The sequence below is a fragment of the Mytilus edulis genome, chromosome 10 (genome assembly GCF_963676685.1).
Source record: "Mytilus edulis chromosome 10, xbMytEdul2.2, whole genome shotgun sequence".
NCBI classification, from domain to species: domain Eukaryota; kingdom Metazoa; phylum Mollusca; class Bivalvia; order Mytilida; family Mytilidae; genus Mytilus; species Mytilus edulis.
In genome coordinates this window covers 34600325-34611232 of record NC_092353.1, presented here as the reverse complement: position 1 = coordinate 34611232, position 10908 = coordinate 34600325, and positions in this window count along the sequence as shown.

Below are 10908 nucleotides of genomic sequence, written 5' to 3'. Positions count from 1 at the left end.
GAAGATATCACGGACGTGACGTTTGAGAAACCAATCTATTTTCCGGTCACCAGGAATGAATTGTATCACATCGAATTTGTGTTGAGAGACGATCATTTGCAAATATGTCGTCTACAAGATGACCACGAATTTCTCTTGCTACATTTTCGTAGAAAGAATCTATAAGAGGAAACTACACATTCATATTTAGGACATTACGAATATGTTTAATTGCAATATTTGCCGTAAAGTATATGTGTGGCCGCACGATCTTCAAAGACATATGAGAAGTAAGCATTCTTCCGATGAGTCACTATACCAGCCAGATGTTACCGAGCAGCAGCAGCAGCAGCAAAAGCAGCAGCAGCAGCAGCAACAGCAGCAAAAGCAGCAGCAGCAGCAGGAGGCTTTCGTGTTTAGACACCCTTTTACCATGATCGTGTCCGGTCCCACCTCCTGCGGAAAAACTCATTTTATGAAAGATGTGCTTCAACACATAAAAAGACTGTGTAGTCCCAGTCCAGAAAGAATTGTTTGGTTGTATAACGAGGAATTACAACGAACAGTGCTTCCACGCGTTGAATTCATTCGTGGAATTTCTTTTGATCTCGAAAGGGACGATTTTTTCGATCCCAACATTCGAAACATGATCCTATTAGATGATCTCATGTCGACCTCGGCCAAAGACTCCAGAATAAATGATTTGTTTACGGAAGGGAGTCACCATAGAAATTTATCGGTCGTCGTTTTGAATCAGAATTTATACTTTGGCAAAGACCCCACCCAGAGACGAAACTGTCATTATCTCGTTCTCTTTAATAACCCCATTGATCGTCAACCCATCATGACGCTGGGCCGACAGATGTATCCTTCTCGATGGGACTTCTTTCTCCGGAAATTCGAAGAGGCAACGAACACACCTTTCGGATACCTTCTGGTTGACCTAAAAGCTAGAACCCCGGAAGCCTCCAGATTGCGCACAGAGGTCTTGCAGATCGGTCAAGGAGAGACACATGATGAAAAGAAGGAGGACACCCATCTCTCCGAAGACGAAAGTTCGGTCTCGTCAGACGAAGACATGGCCGACGAGACAACAGACCTATCGTCAGACGATGCTGAGAGACGAGAAGATCTCATCGCCTGTCGGGATTGTGGAGTAGTGTTTGCTTACCTTCGCGGATTGGAAGCCCATAGTCAACAAGGGTGTGGGAAGAAAAACGGCATTGTTCTCCCGATGACCGGGAAAGATGTAGAGGATGCTTTGAGCGGATTAACCGTGACCGTGTGCTGTGCAGAAGACTTACCTAGCTATGTGAGCGACAGACCTAGATCGTTTGTGGTCAATACGGACAACTGTGACCAAAAGGGGAGTCATTGGGTGGCTTTTCATTTTCCCGCATCGGGTCCACCCGAATTTTTCGACTCCTAAGGACGATACCCGGAAACGTACCAACGCTATTTTAGAAATGTACTCATCGTGAATGGACCGGAATACTGTGTGGTTGGCAATCAAATTCAACCCGATGATTCAAATACCTGTGGCTTGTATTGCATTTATTACGTCAAATTGAGATGTCGAGGACTGGAGATGAAGGACATTATCAGCACCTTTTCATCCAATGACTTGATTAAGAATGACAGCAAACTCGTAGCCTTATTTGGTTAAAAAAAAAAATACAAAAAAAAAAAACAAAAAAAAAAATACAAAAAAAAAAAAAAAAGAAAAACAAAAAAAAAACCGTTTTCCGTTTAAGAAAAAAAAAAAGAAAAGAAAAAAAAAGGGAAAAAAAATCTTAAAACACCTACATGTATATGTAGCAGGTCTCAAGTCCTGAACCAGATCTGATATCTGGAAGTGTGAGAGAGATTTATCCGAACACCACTTTCTAGAGTGTGACGTAACGTCCACCTTGGAGGGTAGCTTGGTCCAATATTTAGGTATAGCGCCCGCGCTTAAGCCCAACTATAGCCTCTGCACCCACATACGACGTTCGTGTGAGTCATATCCTTAATTATGCATCCCCATGTCGAGTCCAACTCTGATGTCCGTGCTGAGGCCCAAATATAGCGTTAGTGTACGCGCGCAGGTCTAACTATAACGTCTTGCGTCCCGATTTCAGGTCCAAATATGGAGTTGGTGTCCCGATGTCCGCGTGGAGGCCCAAATATAGTGTTCGCGTCCGCGCTCAGGTCCAACTAAAGCGCTCGCGTCCGCGCGAAGGCCCAAATATGGTGTCGGCCTGTGAGTCATACCCTTAGATTTCAGAGTCAACTACGGTGTCCACGCTAAGGCCCAAATATAGCGTCAGCGCATGCGCTGCGCGCGTCCCGTGTCCGAGGTTTAGGGCTCATACTGCTCGCACTATACTACTCAAAGTCATACATTACAGTCAGTTTAAATTGAGCTGTGAAATTTTTAATATAAGTCGCATAATTCTCAGATAGGCTGTTTTTAACTACAAATTGACTAAGGATTAAGAATAAAGCAAATTATAGATTTCTATTAAACTTTTTTGTCTCTTTAGGTGTCATACAATCAATTACTCCCTCAAATTTAGAACGTATGTGAAAGTAGGCCTACTCGGACAAAAAATAGTGCATTTGATGTCATTGTTAACTTACTTAAACTAACCAACAAATTGGCATAAATGAAACTTTTGGTGAAAGAGAAATATATTAAGACCATTTTGAGCAAAAATTTACTTGTTTATGAGTATGCATGCAAAATTGAGGATTAATGCACTCCATAGTATACTAATTTAAGATTTCCAGAAAACCAGGGGTTATTTTTAGTGGTACCTCTATTCGGAAGACCTTTTCTTTTTTATATGATTTTAAACATCTGTTGAAAATTAGCATGTAGAAAGCTGATACATTTACGATTCAGGATATACCTGGTTTCTATGAAGTTAAACTTAAGGTAAAATATCTAGAAAGCTGTGAAAATTGTAAAATTTGGTTGAACAGATAGGGACTTTTAATTGGTGGTATGACACCTATATTATTCCATTGATCGCATTCCAACTCTAAATAAAATTAAATACGAAATAAAGTGACAGATATGATCAAATCATAATTCTCTAATCGATTTAGAAAAAAATAGTATTTATGGTATGTGTTCCTTTACCAAAAAACCATGTGTCCTCTTTTTACATAAATATTTGTGAGATAAAAATTGAACTCAAGACATTCGTTTTAACAGCCAGAGAAGTCTCCCTCTATATTTGTTGAGATGGTTCTTATTTAGTATGCAGCCAAACCATCTATAGCTTTAAGAAAGTGTATATACCAGTGAAAACTTGATAATTCACAGACCATAGCAGGGTGTAACTATTCCCGTTTAATTCTAAACTGTACATAGAGAGGCAAAAGAACGAGACGAAAAAACATATAATATCCCTAATTTGGATGGATTCTTAAATAACAAAGGGCAAACAGTATTAAGGATGTACTTAGATGAATTTAAAAAAATCAAGAATTTAAAAATTGATACTATATATAAGTCGGAAGAGCATAAGTTAAGGAACAAAATAAGCTAAATATATTGATAAGGCATGGAGCTCCTTTTCGAGATATTTGATTTTTGAAATATGACGGGACATGGCTAACTTATATTGCATTAGCATTATTTGGGTCTTAATTCAAAAGAAAAAAAATCAAGAATCTGCTTAAATTTTGGCAAATGACCTTTTATGAGCTATTATAGTACTGCAACCAGAGTTCATTTTTTAAAACTTTAATGGTCCAGAAGAACACACACCTAAATTATATATCGATGGAAAGAGGAAAACGTGTATAATAAGAAAAGTTGGGTCGTAAAAATCCAGAGTGGTCACAATTTTGTGGAATTGAGGTCAAAGGTCAGACCTAAAAATATCAACATTTCAACCACAAGGACAAAAAGGAGAAATATTCTGATATTTATTCAATAGAATGCTACAAAAACGATTCAATCATAAGCATATGGTATAAACGATGTTAAAACGACAAATTTGACTACTTATATGAAAAGCTGCCATTAAAAAATGGCGTTGATTTGGAACCTTCTGATTTTTTTCCATTTAAGACATAGCAAAAGAAGAAGTGGCCTTGACCTTTTCACATCCATAAACTTTCATATTGTGTATAGTATTTCACTATAGTATATTACAGAATTATTTTCTAATGTATAAAACACCAGTTTATCAAATTATTTCAATATTTCTTCTATCTTTGAAAAAAACAAAATTCAAGCGCTGAAACAGTGTTTTTAATTTTGCATCTTAAAGGTTGTGTATTTTGTGAAAATTAGTATCTAGTTATAGATAAAACATATTTTGAATTTGCAAAGTCTAGAAAGGGCAGTTATAACACAAAATATACTATAGTCACACGAGGCGAATGCGAGGTTTAAAAAAAATGAGTGTAAAACAAAGTCAGTTTGGTGCATGAACATTTTTTTAGTGGGATAATCCTAATAAAGTTAACTCATTAATTTTTTAAGGGAAGGATGAAAAATTATACAATGCAATGCCAATTTTATAATGTTGTACTTCAAAATCAGTCATGGTCCTTATATAACTTTTAAAAGTGACACACAATAGCTCAAGTATTCATAAAATAGGGACATGAATCAATCTCTTAGTCATCATATGCGGATTCAGTACGCGTATTAGCATTACAAGACACTTCCCTTTTTTATAAGAACAAGTTCGGCGTAGGACAGAGTTTGTTCAAAGCAAACACAGTTTTTGAGTACAAATGCTATCTGGAGCGTAAATACCGTCATGATTCGGTCAAACTCGTCAGATATCGTCTTACCTTTGCATAGGAAGCACAAAAGAAATGTGAGTACAAAGTTTCGATCAATGTTAGTGACCAATATTCCCATATGCATATGCATGATGTATCTGCACTGCCAATCCAAAATGTAATGGGGCGAATGTTGCTACAGAAACGATTGATTTTGTAATAGCCATCCATTTACGAATTTTTGTTATCTTTAGGGACAATATACGGTTCAGAAGCGCCTTTGTGTTATTTTTATCAATTAACTAACAAATGAACTTTTGAGCCTAGGCTCCGTGTTGAAGACCGGACCGTGACCTATAATGCTTTACTTTTATAAATTGTGACTTGGATGGTGTGTTGTATCATTGGCACTCATACCACATCTTCCGATATCTATTAACAAGCTATGCATTTCCATAGAAATACCAAAACGAGGACATAGCTCATAAGAGCACTGGTGGCAGGGTGAAGTAATTGTTCTTCTTTTAATGTATCCTTAATATTTTCAGACACACCTTGGTGTAATTTTGAAAGTCTTAACATAGACTTCAATTTTCCTGCAGCAGATATGGCATCCCCTAAATTGAGTTCAGAGCTAAACTCTTTATTTCATATCCCTTGGCCCCACTGTGTCTGAATTGTAAGGTGTCACAATATCTAGTTACATGTAGTTCTGGAGTTTGGCAGTTTGGTAAGTATCAGAGACAATCTTGGGTAAAATTGATCGGTATATATAGAGGATGTGCTACATGAGAAAGGCTTTTTTTTTTTATGGAAGAACAAATCACATCACTAACAATCGTTATTAATGAACTGACAGCAAGTTCAAATTCTAATTTTTCAGTAACTGTTTTACTTAATTGCACAGGTGTTGACTTCAATAAGTACTTGGTTATGCATGGATAAATGATTATTCACAATAATAACCACAACTTTAAAGACTGTCAATACGTTTAGAGGTTTGTCTTTCACACAAAAACCCTGTTTTCATATCCAAACTGAGCGCGAGATCGTATACAAGTGTCAGGTTGTGAGGATACATGTCGATCAGTTTGATCACATGTATGGATTTCTGTTTCTAATTTAAAGTTCCCCAAGGGTGACTGGGGAAACGAAATGTGGTCACTTGGTCTTCTCCCGACCGGCAGTAAAACGAAGTGGGGCGATGTATCAAGTTCGCAGTCACGTCCGGTCAGAATGGGGACGTTAAGTCCGATGCCTCGTGTAAAGGGAGTGTCACGTTATTTGCATGTTAAAACCCTTGCATCAACTCTTTGAGGAGTCCGAAGGTGGCCTGTTTCAATGGAAAATTTCTGTCCCAATCCAATCATTTTCCAGTGGCAGTCTAAATTTTCCCGATCATCATCTCGAATGGCCTCTATTATGACAAAACCTACCTATTGTTTTTATTGTTAACTTGTTCTCGTCCTGAACATGCATGAAATATTTGTCATTGGACGTTAAGCAACCAACAATCAATCAATCAATCTAATATAAAGACGCACCAATTTTGCCTTCTGGTGCCAGTCTCATAACATCACTGATGATTCACCCACGGAAAGCAGAATATTAAGAGAAGTTGGTTTTAGCATCACCTTGTCACACACCAAATATATGCGAATCTTCAATAATAGTACTTTTCCCCCGACCACTTGCATGCATATTAATTGCTCTGAGGTTAAACATTGACATACAATGTATTTTCACACAATGTCAACTAGTCATCATCCGGAAAAACCTCTTATCCGAAGGATTTGGTTAACTTTTATATAAAGTCAAAATTTTATTAACAAAAATATAACTTATTTACAGAAAATACACGAAAGAACTACTATATATATTCAAATCACTCAAAAATTAATTAACTTCTCTTACAAAATCTACATAATCACATCAAAACTATCAAATTGACGGTGAAGGAAAAAATAAATGGTGGAGCTGATTGACGGATAGGAAATTTCCGTAACTAAAAAAGGTACAAATGATGTTTTTATTTTTGAGTTTTTGACAAAATTGTTTGGAATTTGCCCAGCAAAATTTGCATGCAGTATCGCAAGAATATGTTTTGTCCTCTCAAATGTCAAATACTATTTTTGAATTATATATTTTCTCGTTTTCAAAGAAAAACGCGTTAAATTTCTACCTTAAAAACAGCTAACTTTAAGTTTCAAAGTTTTACTTGGAGATGGTATTATATTTATGTCTTCATCATTCCGATGATCCTTGATGATATGTGCATAGAAAATATTTACGAAAATAGCGGGAAATTTACCCAAAAAATATATTTTTGGATTTTAAGGTAACTACCCAAAACCGTAAATTGTGGGGTACCCCCATTAAAGGGATATAATACAAAAATGTGACCATAGAAACTTTTTACGACCCGACGGAAATTAAAATATAGATATTATTCTATCATTTAAAACAATTTGCAGCCGTGTGTTATTCCGGACCATTAAACTCGTTAACTAAGCGTCTTTTTCGATGTCGGTTGCAGTACTAATTAAGTCTTATATGAAATTTAAAGATAAATGGGTGTTATGGGGCAAAATATTTTACATTGTATCGTATGGTAAAAACCCAAGGAGTCCGAACATCTGACACAAATTTCAAAACCTCACTTAAGTACATACTTAATTATGTAAAACAAAAAAGATGAATAAGATTGTTCCTTGGCCTGTTATGATTATTAAATGTTTATTTATCTTACTTATATGTAATATAAGTTTTGTTTATACAAACAAGAGTATATTTAATATCTGGTGAAAGATGCTGACATCATTGATACTTTGAACATCATTGACCACCTGTTTTAGCTTGAGAATATTTTCTATGGTATTTGACACTTTGAGATTATGGAGTCTCAACAGGGAAACATTAATCTTTTTCTATCAGATATATGTCACAAGCAATTACTCTTGGTGAGGAAATGCAGAGTATGAAAACAGATCTTATAAATTTATTGCACAGCAATTAGTATATCATTCTGAAGGCCAAGTGAGGTCAGTCTCTTCCTCTATTTGATTGACATACCCAATCTGTGTGTGAAGCCATATGCATGGTCTTTGTATAATCACTGTCTAGGTTCATAGCAGTCTGACTAGTTGATATAGTTTAAAGAGCTATTATTTAATTTGTTTATTCACTTTGGATCTTATTAACCTATTACACAACTGAGTTTTCAATGTTTGCAAACTTGTGTAGTACCTAGTACATGTACACTATCATATCGAGATAATCTGAGTATGAGTGACCAATATATTAATATTTGGTAATACTTGTAAAGTTTCTAACTGTGTTAGACAGTAAATTATGAGACTGAGCAGGAATTATAGCAGATCCACTTACTACCAGGCTTGGGATCCGTATGCACATGTGCGTCCTGACCATACAGAGAGATACTTTCAAAACAACTGTTCTAGGCAAGTATATTTGGACTGAATTTTATTTGTTATACCCAGATGTATTGTGCCTCGAATTTTCTTTGAAATTTTTTAAATTCAAGCAAACAATAGACTTACTGATCTAACTGGTTTATATGAAAATTTTATCATGTTCATATGCACTTTATTCATATTTAAATTTTTTTCTTCTTTTTTTTTTCTTCAGAAAACAGCTACATCCAATATGGATCCTCTCTCTTTCAGTTATAAGTGTTTGCTCCACCTATTGCACTTTTACTAAAATAGTTCATGATCCTCAGATAGATTAAATAAAGATATTTTATTCAAATCTACATGATCTAGGGGCTGGCCATGTTGGGCTAAGTAGTTTATTACAATTTTTTGAATTTTATAATTTTTATATTGCATCTCGTATACCGGTACTTTACTGATTCAAAAGATGAGGAATTACACTTGTTGACATTTAGTATAATTCAGTTCCGATTTTAAATGATTTTATGGGTAAAACAGTTACTTTGTTTTGTTTTACATTTACATATTATATATATATATTTTCATAGAATGAATTCCAGCATTCAATATTGCCTATTACTGACACCTTCCTTTATTTCTTTTGCATATTAAACTTTATGGAAATGGAGACATGCACCTCCTGTATGCACACTGAGTTTCATCGGATTTACAAACAAAGACTTTAGACACTGTCATTTTAAAGTGACTAATTTACCTAGACGGGATTACAGTTGAACTTGTATGTCAATGGGACCAACATTTTCCAGGCATGGATATTAAACTTTACTTTTCAATCTACTGAAGCTCAATCATACCGACATATACACTTGAACATTGCCAGTATTCTTATTGTAGTATCACTTTGAAATTTGATAATTTTAACAATATTTCATCCTTAACCTGTGGTTTAAGAACAGATGAGCAACAAATTTAACATGTTTATCAATTCAGGATGTTCCCATGTTCCTGCAGGATTGTAACAGATACTTCAACCATACAACATTTGAAACTAGAGCATCCTTACTACACATGGAGTATATTCAGATTCTATTTTCATGTGAACATATTTCTCCAACCATTCAATCAGTACCATTTTAGGATATTGACTACAAAACAGCACTACTGTGAGCCTCATTTGTACCAAAGAAGTCAGGAAGTATGTGATTATGAACCAATTGTAATTGGGACATTGTTTTTTTTTTAGCATACTTAAATCCCTAGAATCTGACAATATACGTCTTTTAGATGGACTATGTTACATTTAAAACTGTCTACACCATGGAACCATACAGCTGGCTTGTACTTATTATAAAGAGATGTTTTACACATTTGTATGTCTTTTTCAAGGTGACTGGTTTTTCACAGTTATCTATTTATTCAAAGTAAGACAGTATGCACATAGGTTCTATTGCTATATAAACTGTTGAGGAGTAACTGATGGACTGAAAGTGTAAATGTTTAATATATCAATATGTCGGATTACAGTCATGTTTACTGTAAAGTATACATGCTTATCAATTTTTATTTATACATACATTGTTTAGTTTAAATACAGACTACAGTATTATACATGAGCATTCAATACCACCAAGAATCTTCGAAAGGACTATTAAATATATTAACTGCATATAACATGTATTCAATGATGAGAACTTCTAGCCAAGGATTTTTTTTTCAACAGCATAAAAATTGAACAGATTGGTATCTTCACAAATTTATTCAAATTTTTTTATCATACTGAATATGGTTTATTACATCCTCATGCCTGTATTGCAGAGCCAGTCTTGATGGACCCCTGCTACTCTACTAGCACATGGGCTATCCCCTGATGCAGACCTTGCACAACCCGGCTGCAGATGAGATGTATATTCTCATTCTCTCTGTGGAAACCCCTTGCTCCACATTCCTGAACTGGCATATTGACATACAGGCAGTTTTTCATCCTCATTCTTAAATGCATACTGAATGCATCTACTATGACGTTCAAAATCTATAATTGATAGATCTGGTGTAGCTTCTCATTTTTGAATTTGACATTGAATATCCTTTTTACTTCATTCTCATCATTGAATACTGAAGATAATTTTATAGCATTCTAATGTTTGAAACTTTGATTTTCTAGCATTCTCATAATTTGAACACTGATTATCATTTTAATAGCATTATCATCATTGAGTATTATTTTTATAGCATTCTCATAAATCGAATACTGCATGATTATCATTTTTATAGAATTTTCATTATTGAATAGTGAATATTATTTTTCTGGTTTTCTCATTATTGAATACTGAATATTATTTCTGGCATACTGAATTTAATTTCTTATTATAGCATTCACATGTTTGAACAAATGTGACATTAAATTGTATTTATCTGGGATAAGATACAGGTATTTGCAGAATACTTGTAAAGACCCTTTAGAATCTGACAACAACACACCTTTAGATAGACTCACTTACATTTTGAACTCTGTCAAAAAACTTCAAAAACCTAGGAACCATAAGAGATTACCTATTACTTTTGAGATATTAAAAAATCATATTTCGTCTTATATATGGGGTGTTTACCCCTTTTATTGATTTAATGCTAGAAACAGCCTGTACAGTAGGTTTTTCATGGCTTTTTGAGATGTGGAGAATTCACAGTTTTGAATGCCAACCAATATGACTCATCTGTAAATATATGTATTGGAGATATTACATTTCATAAAGATATGACCGTTTTGAAACTGAAACAGTCAAAA